At 42.9% G+C, this 24,886-nt stretch overlaps 1 protein-coding gene across 1 annotated transcript in view; it reads right to left on the bottom strand.

Annotated features, from left to right (window-relative positions):
- Positions 1-24,886, bottom strand: part of RIPPLY2 (ripply transcriptional repressor 2) — a 66,708-nt gene that overhangs the window by 4,385 nt on the left and 37,437 nt on the right. The gene's annotated exons all lie outside the window — the stretch shown is intronic.

Here is a 24,886-nt window from a genome sequence, read left to right as displayed (position 1 = left end):
CGCCGTGTGCATTTGCCAGCGAGGGGAAACAAAACAAAAAGGGTCGGGGCCGGCATCCGATCCGTGCAAACAAGAAGCGTGGACGCGTGCGAGCCCCAAATGGCCCCGGGAACGATTTGGCAGGTCGGTGTTAATCACACCCGAGCAGACACATGGCTGCTGTCAGCCTGGCAACGCGGCGCCGGGGCTGCGCAGGGGCCAGGGTGGGAAAGGAGCAGAAGCAGCTCCTGGTCGTTTGCAAGCAAAGGTCGGCTTTGAAAGGCGCTGAAACGTTATTCCGGAGGGGATCCCAGAGGAGAATAAAAGCCCATCACCCCTGAAGAGGTGGGGAGGAAAAAACGCACACGACTTGGTTCCCCGGAAGGTTTCCCCCCTGCTTCTCAGGATCTAATACGTTCTGCTGCAGCTGAAAGCAAATCACAGTACATGGACAAGAAAGCAACGTTTTATTTCTTCTCCTAAACAATAGCACAAGGCCTTCAGAGAGGACAGCAACATCTAAGGCCGGCAATTACTGGAGTGCAAAGGAGCCCTTTCTTTCTTGAGGGCTCACCTCCAAACCGGCTCTCACCTGCAGGATTTCATTTACATAGCAGCCAGCCTGCAACTTCTGTAAAACAATGGTCTTCTTAAAAAAATGAATTTTTACCCATCGGAAGTGTCGTATCAGTCATACCTACTGTGCTGAGACAGAAAAGGGTATTTCATTTAGCAACAGTAGGCAAAGCAATACGTCCAGCCCCATTCCATTTAATCCATTATTATAATATAATATTAACAGATATTTACTTAGGCTACTGTGCACTGCCCAGAATCTTAATCTGATTTTAATGATTCTCATAATTTATAAGAATTCTTTACTGTATAGGAGTATACTTTTCCCAGAGCCTGACAACGGTTGCAGAAAAGGACAATTTTCTTGCAATTTCCCAGCAGGTCTAATAAAAGGTGTCATTTTGGAACCAAGAGTTCTGGTTTTTTGTATGTCTTACTGTATAGGATGATTTTCCCCCCCCCCAAAGAAACAGGTATATCTAGACATTAATTCAATCTGGTTGAGGCACTGATGCAGCTTTATTCCAATGTACAGCTACCAATGACTTGAAAAGTGCATGGTATACTATAAGGTTAATTTCTGCTTCACAGGGAAGTTTTGGGGATGTGTTTATTAATGTGCAGATCCTGCAGCAATGAGGAGAATAAAAAAGCCAGTCAATAACAATATGTTATTTGTGGGAAGGACAGACAGGGTTCTTTAGGTAAATCCAGTATCTTTTATTATCTTGGATTAGATATTAGACCAACTAAAATTGTTGGAAAAATTCTTCTTTGCAAGCTTTCGGGTACAAACACCCTTCTTCCGTCCAAGGAAGCATCTGCAGTTGTTCTGTGCTCTTCCTTGATGGGATAGAATAGAATAGAAGCCAGAGGCCAGTAATCAAGAAAGCTAGTCAGTAAAAATGCAAATTGAGGCAATTAATGTGTGAGAAACAGAGGTGGGGGGCGGGGAAGTGGGAAGAGTAATGCAGACCTGGGTTAGGGACAGAAGTTACACATAAACCAGTTTAAGTGATCAGAAACTGGTTTAAACCTGTAACAGAACAGAAGTTCACTGCACATAAATCAGTTTCAAAATGGCCAAAACTGCTTTAAGATAAACCTGGTTGAATGGAGTATCAGACCTAACTGATTTTGGCCAAACTGGTTTATGGAAAGGTTCCAGAGCCTTTCCTGGTTCAAGTTAAATCCCAGTCTCCCAGCATGCTTTGCAGCCCTGGGCTGGGTTATGCTATCTGCTGGAGCAGGGCAGGGTTGGCCCCGCCCCTCTGCTCCCAACTCAAACTGTGAGGGCTGGTTGACAAGGGGGTGGAGGTGGGAAACTGGGCTGGGGACACAGCCCAGTCTGCGTGGTGGGGGCAGAGCAGCCCCTGCCAGACTTTTCTTCCACTGGAACAGAGGGGGCAGTGGCATGGGCCAACAGGTTCAGGCAGAGGGGAGGAAGTGGGGTTTAAATCCCCTCTATGGCCCACAAGACCCCCAGCCCGGGTCTGCGTGGAGGGGGACTGCCACACTTCTGCCCCCCTACCCCACTCCTTGCTCCAGCCGAGAGCAGGGGACATGGCCACATGCAGGTCAGGACTTGCAGGGTGAGGAAGAGAAGTGGGGTTTAATCTTCACTTCCTCCATTCTCCCACTGGCTGGCTGGTGGGTCTGCCTGGCTTCCCACCTCCCTCCCTCCGCTTGCCACTCAAGTGGCAGGGGCATCGCCAGATTCCAGACCCGGGCAGCAGCCTGGGGCCAGCATCTGGCCACACCCCCTTCCACTCGAGTGGCAAGAAAATGCCAGACAGACCCTGGCTGGGGTCCAGTGCCAGCGGGAGAGGGGAGGGAGGGAGGTACAATCCCCCTCCCCCACCTTTGCCTTACAGCATCTGGCCATGCCCTGCCACTCAGGAATAAGCCTGGCAAGGGCTGCTTCCCCCTTCTACCTCCAGGCACACCCTGGCTGGGGACCATGCAGGTTAGGGTGGAGATTTAAACTCGTCTCAGTCATACTCAGCAGCCTGCCTGGCCACAGCCCCCTCCTCAGCTCAGCTTCCCTTCAGTCTTCTGGTCACTGCTGAAGGGAAGGTAGGGCTTGCTCTAGCACCCCCCAGCTTCTAGCCTGGGACACTGCAGGCATGTGGCTGCATTTCCAGAATCAAAAGTGAATGTCTGTTTACTTGCTTCGCAGTTCAATCTATGCAGTTCAGGCTAACCTGTGAAGATTGAATCAATTCAGGCTCAGGCTTTTTGAATGTCTGTCCTTAGCCCTGGTGATAAGATGTAGCTGGTGAATAGTAGAGAGGTTATCTGGGGTATCAGATGTTAGGCAGGTTATAATGTGCTATAAATCCAATGTCTATATTTAGTTCATGATTTTTTGTATCCAGTAGGTTGATGAAGTGAAGTTCGTAGGCTCGTCTGACAAAGGTGTTTTGTAAATTTTGTGGGATGAGAGTAGTCAAGCAGGAGGAATGAAGATCCAGTTATTATAAACAGCAATACCATCCTTTGAAAGAGTGCTACCCTGCTGATTGCTTGCTTGATTGTATACCAGTTAACTGGCTGGGCATCATGTACCAATCTGAAGTCCTGCTCCTTTTGTGAAGGGGCTAGCCTTTTTTTGGTGGTATACATCCACAGTGCTGCTGACCAGGCTCTGACCAGTGGGACATGCAGGTAAAAAATTCCTTGTGCCTTCTCATTTGTGTTTTGAATATTTATTAGTGTTGTACCATGTTTTAGATGCCTAAGTCAAGACTGCAGACTTCATAACCTTCTGCTATTTAACCAGGAACTGAAGAAAAAAGGCTTATATAGTGAAAAATAAATGTTACATAACCACACTTTTGACTTTTGGCACTTTTGTGATGGGCTCTGCCCAAGTCATCATCAGGCATTGGATCACTGAGTATATTCAGTTACTTCAGGGTTTGTGTCATCTGTTCACAAGAAGTGCTGACTGCCTTTTAAAGAGGGGTTATGAGTCAAAGAAATTTAAAAAAAAACATGCTTTCAGTGTGGAAAATGAAACACTGCAATGGCAAAGACAAATCAACAATTTAAAGGGTAAGGTTCCTGGAGTAGATGTATGTCTCTTACTGTAACACACACACACCAATCTAAATCGTTCTCCCTTCTTATTTTTATCATAGGGGGTGTGGTAGCACAGCAGTTAAGGCATGATGGCAGAGGCTCCAGAGGCATGAGATTAATGTCTATTCCAAATTTGTGCCAAAGGTTGTTCCTGCACATTCAAACTGCAAAAGGATGCCCAGGTGTTCAGTGTGGAGATGCAGAGATAACCAGAAGGGGTGCATCCAGATGAGTGCCCAGGGCTCCAGCAGTGGGGATCTGGACTTGCAGAGCCTGCCAGCAGCCAGAGTGTGGCTCCGGCCAGGCAGGCTCTGGTTTCAGGCGGTGCATGCTGCCCTGCGTGCACCACCCTGTTGTTTTCTGCTGCAGGTTTTTTTTTACACCAGGATTTCCGGTGCAATCCATGCAAATTAGCAGCATGGTGAATACCTGCATGTGAGGAGACATGCAGACAGGTCTACAGCACCACAAACCGCACATGCACGCTTGTCTGGACACGCCTACATAGTGCACACTAAGGCTTCACTCCTTTGTATGCTGTTATCTACATTAATTGGTGTGCCTTAATCATACAAGCCCAATGGGCAGGTAGCACTGAGTGGATCTTTTGGAGTTCATGGTATGCAAAAGTTGAAGAAGTTAGAAACAGCCTGGACCAAATGCTCAGTGGTAGTGGGTAGCAATCCTATAGCATGAGAGGGGACAATATGAGGAGTAAAATAGTGTATGCGATTATGAGAGTTATAAGTCAAGTTATAGCCTTATCCTTTCTATTTCCAAATCACCTGTATGGAACAACTTCAATAGAAATAGTGCATACAATTAGATGTTTAGATGAAGATAGATGACAGAATATTTTTTGAATCACTGAAATGTGAGTGCCATTTTTTCTAACTCATCTTTCCAAGAAAATAAATAGCACAAGCAACAGAATAAAAGAGATGGATACCATATTGCCTATAGAATAAAACCAGAACTATTTCTATCATATAGTAGGTTGAAGAGCACTGACAACAGTATGAATCTTTTCCTCAGTCACAAAGGTGAACCATGTTGTCCACACTCAAAGTGAAGCTGAAGAAAGCACAGTTAGAATTAAAAAATTAGTTCACAACTTTTGGTGGTGACCCTTAATTGCCCCAGAGTTCAGAGCTGTTCTTTGTATCTGCTCTGTATGAGAATGTCCTATGGAAAGTGTGGCTTACCACTTAAAAAGTAAACTGAAATAAAGAGGTGTTGAAGAAATGAGGAGAAAATAATGACTAACAGCTGCTGTTGTTACTGTGTGCTTACACGCTATGTGACTATTCATAGTCTGTCCCATGTAAACAAAGAGTTTTTTCAATAATGCTTAATTGTTGACTGACATAATGGAAAGAAGAGTGCCTAGCATTTTTCCACGTTCTAGCCAAAATGGAGTATGGGCTGAGAAGTATTTTAGTGTGAACAAAAAACTTAATTTCCTGTCATGGATCCCTTTCCTTAATTGATACAACATAGAAGGAAGCAAACTAAATCCATGGATTAATGTATTCTCCACTTATCATGCCAAAATCATGCAATATCAGTCATTGAATGATATGGTGGTCAAGCATGACTGACAAAACAATGGTTAATAACTTTTTCCGAATATTGTTGTAGCCCGCATAATTCTGATCTTGGTGCGAAAAGCCTTTATAATTGAGGCAATGTCCTTATTTGCTCTACACTAATCAAATTAACAGAAAATTTTCCTTCTATACAAGCCTTAAGTGTCATAGCTCAGCTTTTAAAAATATGCAATGTGAATACTTAGCCAAATGTAATTCTCAGTTACACATATGTAACTCCCAGAGTAAATTCTGTAGAGACATTCTAAGGTTAGGATATAATATATTGTTTTAAAACTATAAAGAAACAGAAACTGAAAAATGACATTTTTTTCATTTATTCTCTTACTACTGAAACATATTTAGAATTTATATCAAATGCCAGATCTTCTAAAAGCCTGTGATATACTGATTATTTCAGTTTTATGGATTCATTTTTGGTCAATGGCTATTGTATTCAAACAGCTTTCACACCCAAATTTAGAGGACAAATTCAATCTTTTTTTTTAACTAGGCAATTTTTGTAAAACCTTATCATAAAGTATTTTAGAATTATTTTTTTAATAAGTGAAAGGGCAGTAAGAGTCACTTGTATAACTCTGGATTCACACAAATATGAGAAACAATTCCGCCCATTAAATATATACTAATTTGTTTTTCATTACAATTTAAAATTACTAGAAGGAAAATTTATACCTATTTTGCAGTTCATCTTGTAATGTAATATACTCTTAATAGAAGCCGCAGAAGAGCAAACAGAGGTCTGGGTAGATTTTGTGCTATTATAAACAAAGAGTGTGTTCACAAATGGTTCAGAGCTAAATTTGACAAGACAGTGCTAATCACACTTGGGCATGGGAATATCTGGATTGAAAACATTCTCCTGGCTTTGTAAGAGTTGCTTTCTGAAAGCAGTGGATACCTCTTCATTATTGATAAAACCTGGCACACTATTTAAAGTCTTACTGAATCGGTTTGCGTAAAAAAGGGCCTGGGTCCAGTCCTCCTGATTTTATTTATATATTCCGAGTTTTGCTTCAGCAAGGACTCTATTGTAATAGGTTGTCATTCTTTTACTGACTCATATTTTGTACTGGGCTATGGAATCACTAATTAACAAAAAAAACCAGTCTAAGTAATTGACAGTTTACAGGTGAGTTCCATCTTCTTGTTGGTGAAGTTGATATAACTTTAGTGCCAGATTTTAAGTGAGGTTTATGTCTAATTAATGCACTGCAGATACCTGATGAGTGAATAAATAACATTACTTTGTACATGTGGCCAATTATTTGGCTTTGTACTTGTAAAAACTTGATTTATATATGCATATCTGCAATGTGCCTGCAAAAATTGAGTGTATGTAGATATATTTATAATCACATATACCTAACTGGAAATCTGGCTTTAATTTTCTTTTTTTCTTTTTCTTTTTTATTTGTAGACATGATGTAAAATGTATAGACTTCCTATATACTTTGAAAGTAAACTATTAGCTTATAAAGAACAAAAAACAACCCAGATGGAGTTATCAAACCTATTGCCATCATTTGTTAGGGTTATGACATTATGAGATGTTATTGATAGAGTTATAAGGCTGGAAGGGACCTCAGAAGATCATTGGGTTCAGCACCCTGCACCAGGCAGGAAAGCCAACCATCAAAAGCAGGGCTAGGTTATAAGAGATGCTCAGTGTTTCCTGTCAAGTGGAATTCTTGTCAAGATATGGTTGTAGGCAGATTAGGGACTGAAATAAATATAAGGAAATCACTATTTTTAAAGAAGAAGACTTAATCACCAAATCAATCCATTCAAGCAACTGATGGCAAGCCCTGAAAAGGGCTTGTTTGCACTATTGCTGATGTCATGTTTTCTCTGTCTCTTAATTCAGGGGTTGTCAACCGGGGATACATATACCTATAGGGGTACTTGGAAAGGTTCTAGGGGGTATGTGTGGGCAGGCAGGGATGCAGTGCCACCACTCACCACCCTGTGCCACCACCTCCCAGGAGCAGGGCCGTGGGAGACAAGGGCAGTGGCGCTCCTCTGTAGGCTGCACAGGTGCCACCCAGCCAGCCAGATGCAGGGAAGGAGCTCGCACATTGTGACTGCTGCTGCCACCCACCACCTCACGCTGCCACTGCCCCTCTGCGCCACCATGTGCCACTTTTCCACAGCCAGTTGCACATGTGGCTCTGCAGGCTGCTGACAGGCAGCGCATGATTGGGCAGGTGAGGCCCGTCATCAGCCTGCAGAGCCTCATGCAGTGAGTAGCAGCAGAGGCTGCCACGTGCAAACCCCCCACCAGCCCTCCCCCTGCTTTGCATCCAGCCACAGCCACCAGAAGGGGTATACTTCTTAAAAAAGGTTGAAAACCCCTGTCTAAATTTATTAATTTGACAGTTGGTCTCAATGAAGCAAGATATGCAACTGATTGAAATATATCTGTTTTAAACGTTTACTATAGAATATAACATGTTATTACATTTGTTGTCTGTATATTAGAGCACCTCAAAGCTCTAGTCATGGATTAGGCCCTTATTACTTTGGACCAGGGGTGTCAAATACAAGTTGTGCCCTAGGCTGGGGGCAGACCACAGGCCTTGAGGTCCGGATATGGCCTGAGGCACAGGGCAGTGGCAACAGCAGTAGCCATTGTGGTGGCAGCGGGACAAGTGGCTGCAGGCCAGGCAGATGCATGACCAAGGGCTGTATCACACAGCCCTCACTTACCCACTGCTGCTGATGGCCAGGTCCATCAGGTTCCCAGGGCCCTAGATTCTGTGGCAGGCTATGCCCGCCACTAGGCTATCCCCAAATTTCCCGGCTTATCAGTAGGCCAGAAGGCCAGATGGAGCAGCACCACAGGCTGGACCTGACCCTTTTGAAACCCCTGCTCTATTCCAGTGATTCTCAACCAGGGTGCCATGAGATCATTTCAAGGGTCCTGAAGGGTGCTGCTCAATATTAGCACTGGTAGGTTTGCAAAACCTACACATGAATCACAAGATAAAACCAGAGATTTCAAATAGGACTCTATATACTATCAAAAACGTGCTCTCCCGTTGTGGCCCCTCTGAGTTATTTACAACAGAAAATTGCTCTACTGTTTTCTGTAGTCAAAAAACAAGTGAAAACTAAGAACTGGCATTTTCCAAGGGTGCCTTGAGTCTACAAGGGTTGAGTACCACTACTCTAGGAACTACACAACATGGAACCAAAAGTCACTCTCCACTCCAGAAAGGAAGCCATAATCTCCTAGCACCCCTTTGCCTGATTTTCCAGCTGGCTTAAATGTGACCGTACGTTGTGTTTCTGGTAGCAGCTAGCACTAGCTACTGGCCCCCTCATGTAAAAAGTTAAACTCTGGGAAGATGCAGATATTCCCAGGACCTGATCTACAATCACCTGCATTACTTTAAGTTGTATGATCATACATCGGGTCCTTCACTAGTGCAGCCATTCACCAGTGCTGGGAGTCATGCTGGGAATGCAATCTAAGTAATTCAGGGTAGGATGTGGGATGGGAGATACTGGGACACCTTGTGGGTCCACAGGAGGGTTTGGCAGGGGGGAGGGGTTGATGGGATCAAGGGGGCTACCAAGTCTTTGGGGGTGTTGGTAGGTCGGGGTGGGAGGGTGTTGTCTGAAGGTGGAAGGGTCAGAGGCTAAAAATAACCCAGAAGAGGAGAGAGCGGGGAGGAAAAATACAGTCTCAGGGCTGGGGCAAGCAGCTGGGCTTTCTCAGCCTTGGGGCTGTGCTCCAAACATGTACAAACATTCAGTAGTTTGGGTTAAACCATGCCTAATCTAACATAGATCATCTTCTCAGGTGAACTAAGTTAGATTCAGCGAGCCATTTTTTGCCCTAACCTCCCCAAACATCTGTACATATCAGCACTTAGATTGACTTAAGTATAATGTCTGCATATACCCTCTGTCAATGGTCTGGGAGCAGATCAGTTAGGGTAAGTTACACAAAGGTATTTAGAAGTCAAGCTTTCATTAATTTCAATGGGATTTTAATATCAAAACAAAAGTTAAGCACCTACATGCTTTTGAGGATTTGTTGGAATGTTATTTGATTTTGAGGATCTGGGCCTCTGTACCTCAGGCCATCAATATACCAGCTCCCTAAATCAAAGGGGTAGTGTGCGAAGAAACTTAATGGAGAATCTTAAATGCTACATTAATTGGGGCCATATCAATTCCTACAATAAATCAGCATAAAATTGAAGATGTGATACTAAATATAGTGGTCCATGTTTTGCACCTGCAAGAACATGTGAAGGGCTGATCTGGACCTTGTATTAGGCCATGAGGAGCCATTGGATGCAATGAGATTATTAGTGAGTATAAAACCAACTTATGTGAGTGGGGTGGCAGGACTGGACCATTAATTCAACAAGACAAAAAACTGTAAAGAAAGTAACATGCAGTTTTTGATAAGAGGACAAGATACAAGCATACAGCTGGCTTATAAACTAAGAAGAACAAAATACTACAGCTACTATCTTAAGTCAGAAAAGAGCGCTCACAGTTATAAAACTCAATGTCTTGGTATGGTGTTTTAAAAAAAGATTTGAGTACAGCATGAATAAAAATATAAATTGATTCTATTATTATGATTATGATTGTGATTATGATTATTGTCCCTGTGCTCCAGTGTCTTCCCCTAAGGAGTTGTATTATGTCCATATTGGTTAGAAATTGTCTGCATAGTCAGAAGGTAGAACAGAGTGGCATTTTAGAGACTAGCTGGTATTAGTATTTGGATAGCAATGGGCCTGATCCTGCACCTCATTACTCCCATGTAATACTTCCCTTAAAAAATAGTCCCACCTAGGCTTTGAATTAAACTGCAGTAATATCTAATGTATATCAATTTGTTTTATGGCCTCTTGTCTGGCTGTTCTGAGGGTCCCAAATATCACAGAACCAGGGTGTTTGGAGAGGAGGGGAGAGGCAGATATTCAAGGTGGAAGACATCCTTTGCACCCTTCCATATTATTCAGAGTCTAACTCCAGGGGCCTTCCTGACTGCTATTACACAGGGTGGATGGGAGTTTTAGATTCACTACAGCACTAGCTCCCATTCTCTAGACTTTGGAGTCCACTCCAGCAACAAGGCAGCAGCTACAAAGTGGTTTGTCTTCTGTTCCCTGACCTGTTAGCAGGATTAGTTTTCCAGTTTGCTCATGTGGAGATTCCCAGTGGTTGGAGATATCAAACTCTCATTTGCACCTTATGACTTTTTGCTCAACAGTGGTTAAACCAGTTAGTCACATAAAAATGAAGAGGCTATTATTGAGTAACTGGGTAAGCCCTAAAGCATGTGTGTGCATATGGGTGTTTGTGTGCATGTGTGTGTGTGAGAATGTGTGTGAGTGAACACCCATTCCAGACCTCCTAGTGCACATGTGGTAGGGTGTGACTACAATCACCAGACTGTGTTCCTCCAGCCACATGATGGCAAATGGTAAGAGATAAAGCTTCCAGATGAATGAGCAGCACATGACAGAGCTAAGGATGTGTAATGTGACTCATTTTTCTTGTCCTTTTTCAAGTGGGGATGTTATTTGCTGAGGGATTGGTGGTGTTTTAAATAGTACAGAAAGATGAACAGAAGCACTGCTGCTACATCTCGCCTTTAAATATAATGAGAATTGGTGAAACAATGATGCATCATTAGTGCTGGAACAGAAGTGTCTGACTCAACCATCCCTATACAGCATAATCATACTGCATTTGATGCAGTTGGGGTCCCCAGTGCCTACAGCATGGTATGAGCATGATTTGTCCCACAATCTCTAAAAATAGTGAAGAAACAGTCAATTTAAGTGAAGCTGGGATACATTTAATTCTAACACAAGAAATATTGTCAGAAGAGGTTAAGAAATTAGACAGCAGGATTGTCCCATTATGACTCCTCTGGCAATGCTCACTGGCAATGCTCAAGAAAACTTTCACGCTCCAGTGTGCTATTAAGTGTTTCTTCAGATTTATGAACTCCCTGGCTAGAAAACCTGGCACAGAAATAATGGACTTTTTTCACTTTTCCTGATTGCTCTGTGTCCTTGCCATAGCATTGAGCACCAAATGGAATATGCACAATGTGGCATTGACTCAAGAAGAAAGACCCAAGAAGTCATCCTCCCATTTTACTTGGCCTTGGTGAGTCAACAACTGGAGTGCTGCATCCAGTTCTGGGCTCCACACTTTAGAAAAGATGTGGAGAAGTTTGACAGAGTCCAGAGGAGAGCCACGTGCATGATTAAGGGTCAAGAGAACAAGCCTTATGAGCAGAGGTTGAGAGGCATGGGACTCTTCAGCCTGGAGAAGCAAAGGCTCAGGGGTGACTTGGCAGCCTATAAGTATATAAGGGTGTGCATCTGGAACTGGGAGAAAGTCTGTTTACCAGGGCACCCCAAGGGAAGACAAGGTCAAACTGTCACAAACTGCTGGAAGACCATTTTAGATTGGACATAAGGAAAAACTTCTTTACCATCCAAGTGTCCAGAGTCTGGAATAGACTCTCCCCAGAAGTGGTGCAAGCATCTACCTTTAAAAAAATGCTTGAATACTTATTTTGCTGGAGTGATCTGACTCCAGCTGACTTCCTGCCCGTTGGGCAGGGGGCTGGACCCAATGATCTTGCAAGGTCCCTTCCAGCCCTAATGTCTATGAAATCTATGAATCCTTGAGGTCTGTGATGGGGTTTTTAACCTTTGGTGGAGGACATGAACCAGTAACAAATATACCCCAATTCTCACCTGTGGAAGGGTTTGATGTAGGGTGGGAGAGTTGCTGGGCCATCTTTTGGGTATACAGGGCATACCATTTCAAAGGTGATAGAGTTTTTGCTGCAGAAGGCTTAAGCTGAAATCTCAGGGGTGTACTTGGTAGCTGTGTTGGTTTGAGACAAAAAGACATACAAAAAACTAGAACTCTTGGTTCCAAAATTATACTTTTTATTAAACTAACTGGAAAATGGCAAGAAAAAATTGTCCTTTTCTACAAGCTTTCAGGATCAGAGTCCCTTCGTCAGGCTGTGGGGAAAGTGTAGATGGTACAAGGTGGTAAAAAGTCCCCATAGGTAGGAAATAAACTTCATTTTCCAGTTGGTTTAATAAAAGGTATCATTTTGGAACCAACAGTTCTAGTTTTTTGTATGTCTTATAAGCTGAAGTCTGGCAGTGCTCCCTATCCCCTCCACCCCTTTCTGTGTATTTTCCCACAGAGCAAGCCTTGATTCAGACCATTACATCAGTCCTCAGGTTCTAAATCCCATCATAGCAGGATTTCAAGACTTCTGTGGGTTCAAATCCCAAATAAATACAGGACTAGAATATTCTGCTTTAGAATATAAACAGGGCTGGCAGCATCACCTGTTATTAGGGTTTCCTGACACTTCCCTTAATACCATATCTTCATTTGCTTATAAGTTTGTCAAACTTTAACTGTTTTGTTGAAATTCCCTAAACTGAGTATTTGTTTAAGCTGATATTTTGTAATAGCTCTGCCCCAAAACCCCATTGTTTTGGCCATGTTGAGAATTCTGGTGAGCTTTTCTTGAAGTTTTGAAGCTGGGATCTGAAATGTGTCAGGAAGATCACTAGAGTAAAGCCCTTGTGCTGTTCCTGTGAAAATTCAGGGTTTTTCTGAAAGAGCAGAACGTGATCATGTAATTAAAGATTGAATTACACAGCATGTGCACAAGGGCAGAGTGAATCAAAGTTGCAGAAGCAGCCTTAGTTATGGCATTTCTTAAAGTATTTGACTTTGCACTCATAATGCTCTTTTGATCCCTACGTGCATGTAGGGATACACACACGTGTACGTGTGCACATATGTAATGTGTTTGTATTTTAATCTATTCTGCACTTTGTCCATTTTAAAATCCCCCCATTTTTATCCTTCCCAACAGTGTGCATAAGCTTCTAGTACCTCCATTTTATTTCTAACTCAAATAAGTCTACTATATTTACCTGAATCCAAGACAATTTTAATTGAAGATGACCCCCACCCCCATTAACTAGTTTCTATACATGGAAATGTATTAATTAGTTAGAATTGTCTATGTATAGAATCTAATTAGTGGAGGATCATCTCAAATTCTTCTCTCCCACAGCTATGGCAGGGAAAGCAATGGCAGGGAATGAGGGGCAGACCCCCCCACACACACTTTTCCCTCTTTCTGTCTTCCCATGCCTGTGCCTGCCCTCCTGCTGTCTGTCCCCACTACCCCTTGCCCTCTGCCCTTCTGACATCTGATCCCTACCCCTCTAACCCAGCCCCTCATGCTTCCTGTCCCTCCTACCCATCTGTCTCTGCCCACCCCACCGAGCCTGTGCCTGACCCCTGCTGCCAGACCCCCCCAGCACGTGTTTCCCCTTCTGCTTACCTTTGGGACAGCTCTGGATAAGACTGCAGCAGCAGCCCCAGCCCAGTGTGGCCAGGGAGAAAGAGTGGCAGCAGCTTTAGGCCAGGCTAAGTTGGGCCTGGAGACCAAAGTAAGCAGCGGGGGAGGAAGGCAGTTTCTCCCAGGCACACCCAACCCCCCACCATGCAGTCTCCCCCACACTTACCCTGCCACACGAGCCATGCCAGTCCTGGGCATGCAGCAGCTCAACTCCAGCTTCAGCCTTAAGTCCATGGCCAAAGCCAGAGCCGAACCACCTCCTTTTCCAGGGCAGTACTCAAATATAAGACTAGGCTTTTTTCCCCCCATACTGACAGGGGGAGAAAACCCTCAGCTTGAATTTGATTAAATACAATTAAATCTCTTATTATTGTTGTCCTTCACTGGATCTCCACACTCTCAATAGCCATTATATAAGGCAATGAGAGATGTGTTTCAGTATGATAAATAATTTTTGGGCTCAGTTTTAATGTGTGTGTCCAGATTATCACTGTGACAAGTGCCATATAAATGCCAAGGCAGATATTAGAGTGATAATATCTTGCCAAGAAAATTTCCTGTGGTAGGCATAAACTATATAAAATATGTCATTTTTTGACTTGATGAGCACCAGCATAGAGACTTCAAAGTTCCATCTTCTGCAATGAGTGTTTTATTAAAAGCTCTTTCCTTTCCAAGTCACGTCTGCAGTCTCAGCAACTTAAACTACATGGTACAAACCATCAGCTCATGCTGCTATATATACTTAAGGTATTTCAAATTTTCTTCCTCTGTTCCTTCAATTTCTAGGCTTCAGATTTTTTCACCAGTACATGTCATCATTTCCCTACAGATTCCAAATTATTGATGGGATAATACAGCAAAAGTGTTCTAAGTAATTAGAATTTTTTTCACCATTCAATCATTTTTACAACACAACTAAATAAACATTAAAAATAAATAACAGTAAATTTGAGATTATTTTTCATCACAAGTACCTTTAGCTTTCTTTAGGCAATTCTTTGAAATGACAATTAGTTTCATTTACTCTATTTTTTGATTATGTCCATCTTTTTTTTCTCCCAAAGAACTATAAAAATGGCACTTGACATACATATGGGGTCAATCTATATTTGGGCCACATACAATCTTGACTTTTCTGTATGCAATACAAATACTAAACCAGAATTTTTTTCACTGCAGTTTTTATTTTAGTATTTTTAGTGCACTTGACCCTTTGGGTCCTTTTGTCAGTTATTTGATTCTCCTTTAGGAATCTGTAAGGACAGTAGCAGATCCCGGTGTTTAGCTATCAAATTATACTTAGGTAAAAAAATCTATTTATTCCTAAAACTGAGCCTAAAAATAAAGGATCAGCTTATATGCAGGTTCAACAAACAATGAAAACAATACAGTAGAACTACAGACCTTTTGTAATTTTCTTTGTAGAAAGATTTTTAAGGAAAGCTATACCTACTATATACAGTTTAATTCTTCTCCTTACCTTCCCAACAATTTACCCGAGCTATTAGGTATGTGACCTCCTTTACAAAAGTAAAAGCAAACTATTTTCAGTCTTGTATATAGCAAATGAAAAACCTTATAAGTATATCAGTTTTTGAAATGTATATTTAAAAGTCTGTTTCTATTATGGAGAAATAAATTATTAAGCACAAGCAATTCAAGCACAAGGAATTTCCACTGAAATGTAGATGGTGACACAGAAGTGATTATTTGGGGTAATAATTAGCTCAGCACTGCAAAAGATCACTTTTATTGTACGTCATCAGTATTAACCTGGTGCTAGAAAATAAGGTATTGATTTAAACAGCCTCAGTTTCTTAATAGCTGTTTACCTAAACAAGATATCAGTAGGCATCAGGGACAGATGGAATCTCTGCAGAAATCTTCCAGCAGGAGGGAGCGGAGGTTATATCACAGCTTCATGACCTCATCTTAAGATTCTGGCATGATGAAGAAATCCCAGACAACCTGAGGGATGCCATGATGTCATGGCGCGGGGACCTAGGAGCGGCCCTGATCTCCCTAACGCCCCCTACTGTGCCAAGTAGGCGATTCAGCACCCTCTTTCTCGCCCGCCACGTCTTTGATGTTGTCTAAATTTTATAAAGGAGGCTGCCCTCTGTCTGTCCCCTGTTCTATATGGAGTGACGGGTGCACCCCAGCCTTATGGGCTATGCGTGCCTCCAACCTCCCCTGTAGCACGCCCCAAGCCTCGCTGATGTACCAGACATTGTCTGGTCAGTTTCCTTCCTGCGCCCTAACTGGCACTTCTGGACTTGTCACGCAACCGGCACCCCTCTGCCTTCTGCGCCCTGGGCTTGTCACGCAACCGGCGCCCTGACTGGCACCCCTAGGCTTGTCACGCAACCGGCGCCCCTCTGCTTTCTGAGCCCTGACTGGTGCCCCTAGGCTTGTCACGCAACCAGCACCCCTCTGCTTTCTGAGCCCTGACTGGCACCCTGGGCTTGTCACGCAACCGGCACCCCTCTGCTTTCTACGCCCAGACTGGCGTCCTGGGCTTGTCACGCAACTGGCGCCCTGACTGGCGCCCCTAGGCTTGTTAGCCCTCTCAGGCCTGCTCAATATGTGCCCCTCTTAGACCTGCTCCATATGCTCGCCCCTCCCTGGGGCTCCTCCGCATACAGACGGTGCCCCCGTGGGTCCCGTCTCTCCGCGCACTCGCCCTCCCCAGGCTTTCTGACCGCGCACTCGCCCTCACCGGGCTCATCTTTATAACAGCACCTCACCCTGGGTTTCAAATTCACGTACGCCTCCTGGGTCTTAACGTGAACACCCTCCGGGCGTCTGGCTGGTGCCCACACTAGTGCTCTTGGCAATTGGGGCTCAGGTGGCCTTAGCCGTGCCTGGCCCCTCCCATAATCGTCTGTTCCCTTTCTCAGGGTTGGGGCAGTGCGCCCCTAAACTATGGTGCCCTGCTGGCACCAAGGCCTCCTCCACTGTGGAGCCCTACTGAGCTTTCCCGATACTATCTCTCTGTGTTGGGGTCGGGACACCCCCAAAGTGCAGCGTCCTCTCCAGCGCTGGAAGCACTCCACTTTACTGGGGAGCTCTTAATGAGGCCTCCTCCACCCCTATAGCCTCACCCAGTCCTCCAGTCTAACCATAACTAAACAGAACCATAAGCCAATTGGCTGTAACACAACAATAAGTCCCTGGCTATTACATACAATCTAGGCCCACCTGGCTTTCCTGCCAAACCTTCCAGTCAGGGTTCTCTCACCCCATACCATGGTGCAGCCACTTGGGTGCTCGGGCTGCTCTGCTCGACTGGCTGCAGGGCTCTGGCTCCTCAGGCTGCCAGAAGGGAACTGCCCACCAGGCTTCAGCCTGGGCTATTTATAGAGGCCAAACCCGGCCCCCTTCTGGTCAGCTGACCTGCTGCGGTTGCCGTGGCAACCAACACCTGTTCTCTCATCATAGTCACAGGGCACCAGAGTGCCCCTGTGACACATGATTGTGACAATCTTCAAGAAAGGAGACAAGTCCAACTGTGGAAACTACAGAGGGATCACCTTGCTGTCCACTATAGGGAAGATCACTGAGAGAATCTTCCTGAACCATATCCACTTGCTAAAGGTCCTCTTGGAATCTCAGTGTGGGTTTAGGGCACCAAGAGGCACAACTGACATGATCTTCACAGCTCACCAACTGCAGAAGAAATGCCAGGAACAAAATAAGCCTCTCTACATAGCCTTCTTTGACCTCACGGGAGCTTTTGACTTGGTCAGGCAAGAAGTGAGGTTGAGGATCTTTCTGAAGTATTGAAGCCCACCTAAATTTGTCACAATTCTCTGTCTGCTCCATGATGGTATGCGGGTGGTAGTTCTCAGTAATGGATCTATCACAGATCCCTTTGAGGTTAAAATGGGAGTTAAGCAAGGCTACGTCATTGCTCCAACACTCTTCTCAATATTTCATGCCACGATGCTGCATCTGACCACCAACAAGCTTCCAGCCAGAGTGGAGCTAAACTAATGAATGAATGATAAACTGTTTAACCTCAGCTGACTCTGAGTCAATATCAAGATCACCCTGACCTCAATCATCAAGCTCCAGTACACTGATGATGCTGTAGCATGTGTTCATTCAGAAGTAGACCTTCAGGCAATTGTCAATGTCTTCACTGAGGTATACAAGAAAATAGAACTGTTGCTTAACATTCAGAAACTAAGATCCTCCACCAACAAGGTCCTAATGAACAGTACCCAGGTCCAGTAATCCAGATCCATGGTGAGACTCTGGAGAACATTAAGTATTTCCTATACCTTGGAAGCCATCTCTCACAGAAGGCTGACATCAACAAAGATATCCAACATTGCCCCAGATGTACAAATGCAGCCTTTGGACACCTGAAGAAACAGGTGGTCAAAGGGGGATAGTGACATCAGATGCAAAACCAAACTCATGGTTTATCAAGCAGTCGATCTCCATGTTGCTGTATAGAGCTGAGATGTGGACAGCATACAAGGAGACATCTAAAGTTGTTGAAGAAGAACCATCGATGCTGCCTGTGGAAGACCCTCCGAATCTGATGGGAAGACAGATGCACCAACGTTAGCATCCTCCTGCAAGCAAGCACCACAAGTATTGATGCAATGATCATCCAACATCAACTTCATTGGGCTGGCTGTGTCATCCGGATGTCTGATTCCAGACTCCCAAAGCAAGTTTTATTTTCCCAGATTAGCCAAAGCATACGCTCAAGAGGAGGGCAGAGAAAGTTCTTCAGGGACATCTTCAAGGCCAGCTTAAAAAATTGCAACATTGATGTCAACTCATGGAAGACTATTGCCCAGGACCATCCCACATGGAGGAAGTGTCTGCTGCACAGATGTCAGTACTTTGAAACCTCACGACAACAACAGGAAATGGAAAAGCAGGAGTGGCAGAAACAGTGTGGTATGGACCAAATCAAGAATCCAGCACTGCCCATCCCCCATGGAAATACATGTCTGGGCTACAGTAGTCTGTCGATCCAAAATAGGCCTCATCACTCATCAGCCATCTTCAGATACATAGATAATCATGGAAAGCAATCATCCACCACTGCAAAGGACTGCCAAAGAAGACCTAAAGCAAGTGATATAAATAAAAATAAACTTGCATATGTATTTAAGTTCTGCTTTAATCATTCCTTGATTTGTTTGTTGACTTGTTACATGCAGAATTTTGAAAGTTAGGATTCAAAGGACTTGAGTAGAGAACATAGACACTTCGCCTTAATTCAGGAAGGTATTTAAGCAAGTGTCTATTTTGAAATAAGTAAGCAAGTCCACTGATTTCAAGAGACTATTCTCAGGCTCCAAGTTAAGCATTGGCTTTAGCGTTTTGCTGACATGGGACCACCCTGTCAAGGTCTGCTAACTCATTGTTTTGTGCCCATATCAGTAATGCTATAAACTTATTTTTTAAGAACTGCAGAGTGGTTCAGATGAAATGGAGGCTTCTGTCCTTTTTTTTAGTAGAAAAAAATCATTATAATTGGTACCATGTTGGCAATACATAAGGGAGTTCAGAAGATGAATATGAATGCACTTTTAGCCTGAGACAATTCCCAGTGGGTGTGTCTACACATGCAATTAATGCAACTGAATAAACTCTGGTGCAATTTGCACCAAAGTAAACTAAACCGAACATTACTGTATACATGTGTGTTTAATCATATTGACATACATTACATTAATATGTATATTCATATGCATTCATATACATATATATTCATATACTTGTGTGTTTAATCGTATTCATATACAGTGACACTTCACTGTGGAGCAAATTAGTCTACCCCACAATAAAATGCATATGTACACGTGCCCAGTGAGTTTTTCCTTTTATCTGAGGGAAGCCACATCAGTTCCAAACTACCACCATGCTAGTAAATGACATCTCCTTTGTTCAGTGCTTCAGGGAGGCTTGCATTAGCACTACAAGGTTTCTGTCTGCTTCACGGACAAACAGAAAATATCAGGCTCAATCCTCTTGCTTACATTCTAAACAGAAGCTTAGGGTTTAGCTGGTGTTCCAGAGGGTTGGCTGAAGTTACATACAAGAGACACAAAACAATGGAGGAGTTATGCATTACTCCTTATATAGAGGTCAATGGGGATTTTGTACACAGGAAGATTGCATTGTCTGGCCAACAGAGATCAACAAAAGAAAAAGATTTCTATTGCCATCTTCCCTAAATAGTCTCTTCATTTTCCTTGCTCTCTGAAGCTTCTCTCCCTCATCACTCCCTCTTCCTGGTAGAAGAGCAGGTGCAAGGCAGACCCTTTGGCAAATGAAGCTGGTCTAGTACTATAATTATAATCAACATCTATTTGTAAAGCACCCAGAGGCTTTTGGATGCTTGACACACATGGGAATTCATACACAGCACTTTCAGTTCCCTGCTCCTAGTCATTATTTTCCTAAGTACTAATAGTGCAGATTAACAGAATAGTTTCAATGTTTTTAAATATAATGCTCATATATATTCCAGGATTGATAAGAGCTCAATTTTCCCCTGCATGCAGGATGCATTTGTTGCAAGGGAATAGGGAAGGAGGCATGCTGCCCCAGCATTATTTAGAGAAATCCAGTGACTGCTTTAGTTTATCCACCATGGTGGATGGATGTAATGGAATGCTGCTTCAGACAAGGGCCACAGTCTAACTCTTGTCCTCCGGTTTTCATACAACTGACCTTCACATGGCATGGGTAGGATTGCTGAGGCAAGGACAAGAACCATCCCTACTTTCATTAGCATTAGTGCAGTGTCAGTTTACATTGCAGTGGCCTACTATCTTTTATTCTATTAATAGAACAGATAGAAAAAATACAGCAGAGAAAGCTGGTCACAGACCACAGTAGCACTTGCAATAATGCCACTCTGATGCAGACATTAGGAATTAGATCAAATTGTACAGCCCAATGAACACAAGAGCAAAGAAAATAATTTCCAACAAATAGCTGATTAGAGAATTTTACCTCTTTCTTCTTTTGACAATCATCCATGAACAGGCTGTAAAATTATTGGAATTTCTTTCCTATTTGAAACGATTGTCCAGTATTTTCATTAATTCTTGGGCAGTAGCTCATAACCAAGCATTCCATTGTAACTGAAATATAAGATGTGTAGTTAGTTCTGTACAGATATGTAATGTAACACTGTTCCCCTCTGAATGAATGTCTCTTTTATAGCCAGGTTGACAGTAAAAACTATCACATATATATTAAAAATTAATATTGATGAATATTCGCAAGCATTTATTTCAAATTAATTCCTTGCATTAATCATCATAAAGTAAATATTTTTGCTAGACTATTATGAGAAAGTAAATGGAGCATAGTGCTGAATTATTTTAAAATTCCATGACATACTGGATTTTTAAAATCAAATCTTGCTCAGTTCAGCCTTATATATAATACTTATCAAACTGAGCTGGATTCAAAGTGATAAGCTAAAGATGAACAGTTTTGCATTACGTTACTCTCCCCTGAGGCATCTACCAGTTCATTTGACAATGGAACAAATCGTGAATATGAAGACATACAAAAAATTAGAACTCTTAGTTCCAAAATGATACCTTTTATTAGAGCGACTGGAAAATGGCAAAAAAATTGTCCTTTTCTGCAAGCTTTTGAGATCAAAGCCCCTTTGTCAGGCTCTGGGAAAAGTGTAGATGGTACAAGATGGTAACATGTCCCCATCAGTAGGAAATAAACTTCATTTTTGCACAGAGGGAGCTGAAGGTGGAAGGCTGTTCCTCTGGGTCCATGAGAGTGTCTTTGTGAGCTGTGTTGAGTAGCTCTTTGATGTGGTGATCAGGTAGAATTCCTTCCCTGGAGGTGTTAGATGGCAGGAAGGGAGGTGACAAAACCTCCTTGTTCTTCTGCAATGAAGTTTAAAATCCAAATTTTGTTTGGGTTCTAGTTTTCTGTACGTCTTTTGGTCTCAGACCAACACAGCAACCGAGTACACCCCTGATACATGAATGTGAAGAGTCTCTTCGAAGCATAAAGTAAAAAAAAATAATCTCTCAGACAGCAATTATTTCATTTTTAATTCATAGAAAATGTATACTTTTCAAAGCACAATTCAAACCTTCCTATTTTCACGCTGCCCTACTGTTTTGAATATTTGGTAAGAAATCTGATCAGTATAACTGAATTACCGAATACTTGCCTTTCATCCTCTGTAGTGGCTTACTACCAGGAAACTTGGTGTTGTATTTACCTTATTATAATGGCTCAATCCTTTCTGTGAACCATCACCATTAGAGAGTGTGAGCCCAGAATGATAAAGTTAATTAACCTTCTTAAACAGCAACATCCCAATTGAGTAAACATTAACACTTCTTCCTTTTGTCTGAGTAAACATAAAGATCTGGTTTCAGCTGAAACAAGTTTCAGAGTGCTAATACAAACAACATAGCTAAAACTTTTTTTGCAAATGGTCCTTAACAGGTTTTTAACAAGATGGTGCTAATTACACTTCTTACCTGGGAAAGTAATTTTGCCCTGTTGCACTGAATTTCCTTTTAGACTCATTGTTTGAACAATTTTTATTCTATTCAGAGAAAATACAAAGTACAATGCTACATCAAAGAACCAAAAAAACTTCCTTCTTTTTAAATAATCTATAAGCATAAATCAAATATATGAAACATTCTCCAATTCACGGAATGAAGAACTAATAGTGGCAAACAGCTTAGTAGTAATTTTTCATATATTTTTATATTTCTGTGTATGGCTGTATATATACACTTGCATGTTTGAATCATATATATATGGATTGGAGGTCTTTTTTGTCTATGGCTATATACATATATTTGCATGAACTATGCATGCCCCCAGTGGCAGGGGTCCCCGGCAGTGGTGGGAGTGCATCAGCGGTGGTGGCAGTGTGGCGTTAGAACATCAGTGGTAAGCAAGAGCTCCCGCAGTTTCCGCCCACACTGTCAGCAGCGGGGTGCAGGTGGCAAGTGGTGGCTGCCCACAGGCGCCACTAAAACTGTTGGTAGCACCTTTTTGCAGGGGGTGCACCGCCACAGTTTGGGGGTGCACATGTACCCACATGCACCCCCCTACGCATTGCCCCTGTGTATATGTATGTATATGTGTATGTGTGTGTGTGTGTATATATATATACACACACATACACACACACACACACACACACACACACACAATTTTTACAATTGGGAGCCCTGCCAGCTGCAGGGGTGCACCATGCCCAGCATAAAAATCCCTAGCCTAAGGGTTATTGTGTGAATTACATATTGGGTCCCATGGCTTCACATATAGAGGGGACCTATGATATTCAATCATCATCTACAACTAGTGAGAACATACTGTACAGACCAACTGTGCCTGGGTATTTGAATGTTCAACTGCAACACAATTCTTCCCATGCTGAGAGCTGCCTGAGTAAACACACACAATAAATTCTTATATACTGGGTGGCAAAGTCATGAAGATGTAGAAACACTGCTATGAGTAGACCTATTACTGAGGCTGAAACTGTTCTTCCTGAGCCAGATCCAAGGTCACTAACAAAACACCAGTGTCAGGTAAGAAATGTTACAGATCAAACAAAAGACCCATACTTTTTCTTTCTATTGATTACAGTGTAGAGTAGGGATGCCAAACTCACCTGGGGCCTCAGGCTGGATCCAGACTGAGGAGCTCCTTATGGACCAGATCCAGCCCGAAACATGGGGGCAGCCACTGTGGCCACTGAAGCAGCAGCAGATCTGGCAACAGCGGCAAGGAGTGTAGTGGCAGGAGAATGATGGTTACAGGGGAACCAAGGGAGAGGGCTTGGAGCCAAGCTCATAGCCAGTGGTCATAGCTAGCAGGGCTAAAGGGCCCCAAATTCTGTGGCAGGCTGTACCTCCTACCTTCTGATGATACACTGGTGGGCAAACAGAGCTGTATGTTAATACTCTACTCTTGTGTAGAGTATTAACCTGAAAGGACTTTAAAATCTAGGGCCAGTTTTCTGAAGAGTGCAAACCAATAGAACAATATCAATTTGCACTAGCAGAAAATTTAGCCCCTGCTTTGATTTTACCATTAATGTTGTTTATTTTTTGCTTTGATTGAAACTAAATGCAAATAGTTAAACAGGGAAAAAAAAACAAATTAATTTATTTCATTTTTGTACATAGGTAATTTCATGCACAAATATGAAGCTGCCAAGACTGGGTTGCAAACACCATAAGACTGTTTACATATAAAAATAATTTCAGGAAAAATATTTACTGACATATATTTCTATGCTAATCTTAAATTTTGTAAACTTTACATACAAGCTTAGATTGAGTTGAATCAGTTAGTCATTGTAATCCTATACTTTTCCTGACCTAGTTAACACTCACTTGTTAATAAGCAGGTAGCATTGTAAATTTAGTAATGAGACTTAAATGTATACCCTGTGCCTTCCTATTCTATAAGGATGCGCTAACTGGGAATAGGACACACATCATTATCACTTCATCACCTGTCTTTGCAGCTGTGTTTTGCCTTCTTAGCCATACTTGTCTCTTTCAGACTCTCAAGGCTTCTGCTCTTACTCAGTTTACTTGACCTTTTACAGTTTCTGACTGTATTCTTTGTCAATTTGTTGTCTGTCTACTGAAGATTCCTCCATTGGTCAATAAGCCATATCCTTATTATCTGGGTCAGTGCTTCAGAGACTACAGGTGTTTTAGTTTTCCACATCTGACTGGCCTGCTTAAGAAGTTAAAAAGAAAAAAACCCAACAAGCTATGATTGCAAGTCTGGTACAAGTAATGTACAGAGGAACCACTATTCCAAGTGACACTAGTGATCCCAGATCAAGCTTAAAAAATGGATCACTAGTGACCCAATTCAGAGGTGATTCATAAAGTCAAGTAAATCATACCTTGGTACATGAATCTGTGGGGTGGGGGGAAGGGAGGGGAAGAGTGAGCATGTAGAACAGGGTGGTTTGTATAAAGCCACCAGAAGTCTCATTGTCATGGGGTCACGTAGGTGCCCCATGACTGGGATTGAGATTGACAGAGCTGCCAATCACCAGGGCAGCTCAGGTGCCGGTTGCCAGGGCGACCAGGTGGGTCAGGTGGCCGCAAGGGGGCAGGGCCGGGCCTTTATAAACAGCCCAGGCCGGAACCTGACCAGTAGTTCCCTTCTGGCAACCACAGGAGCAGGAGCTCTGTGGCTGAGCTGAGCAGTTGGTGATTGTAGC

This window comes from Crocodylus porosus, unplaced genomic scaffold, assembly GCF_001723895.1.
Source record: "Crocodylus porosus isolate Cpor-Errol unplaced genomic scaffold, CroPor_comp1, whole genome shotgun sequence".
NCBI lineage: Eukaryota > Metazoa > Chordata > Crocodylia > Crocodylidae > Crocodylus > Crocodylus porosus.
This window is presented reverse-complemented; position numbering and strand designations above follow the sequence as displayed.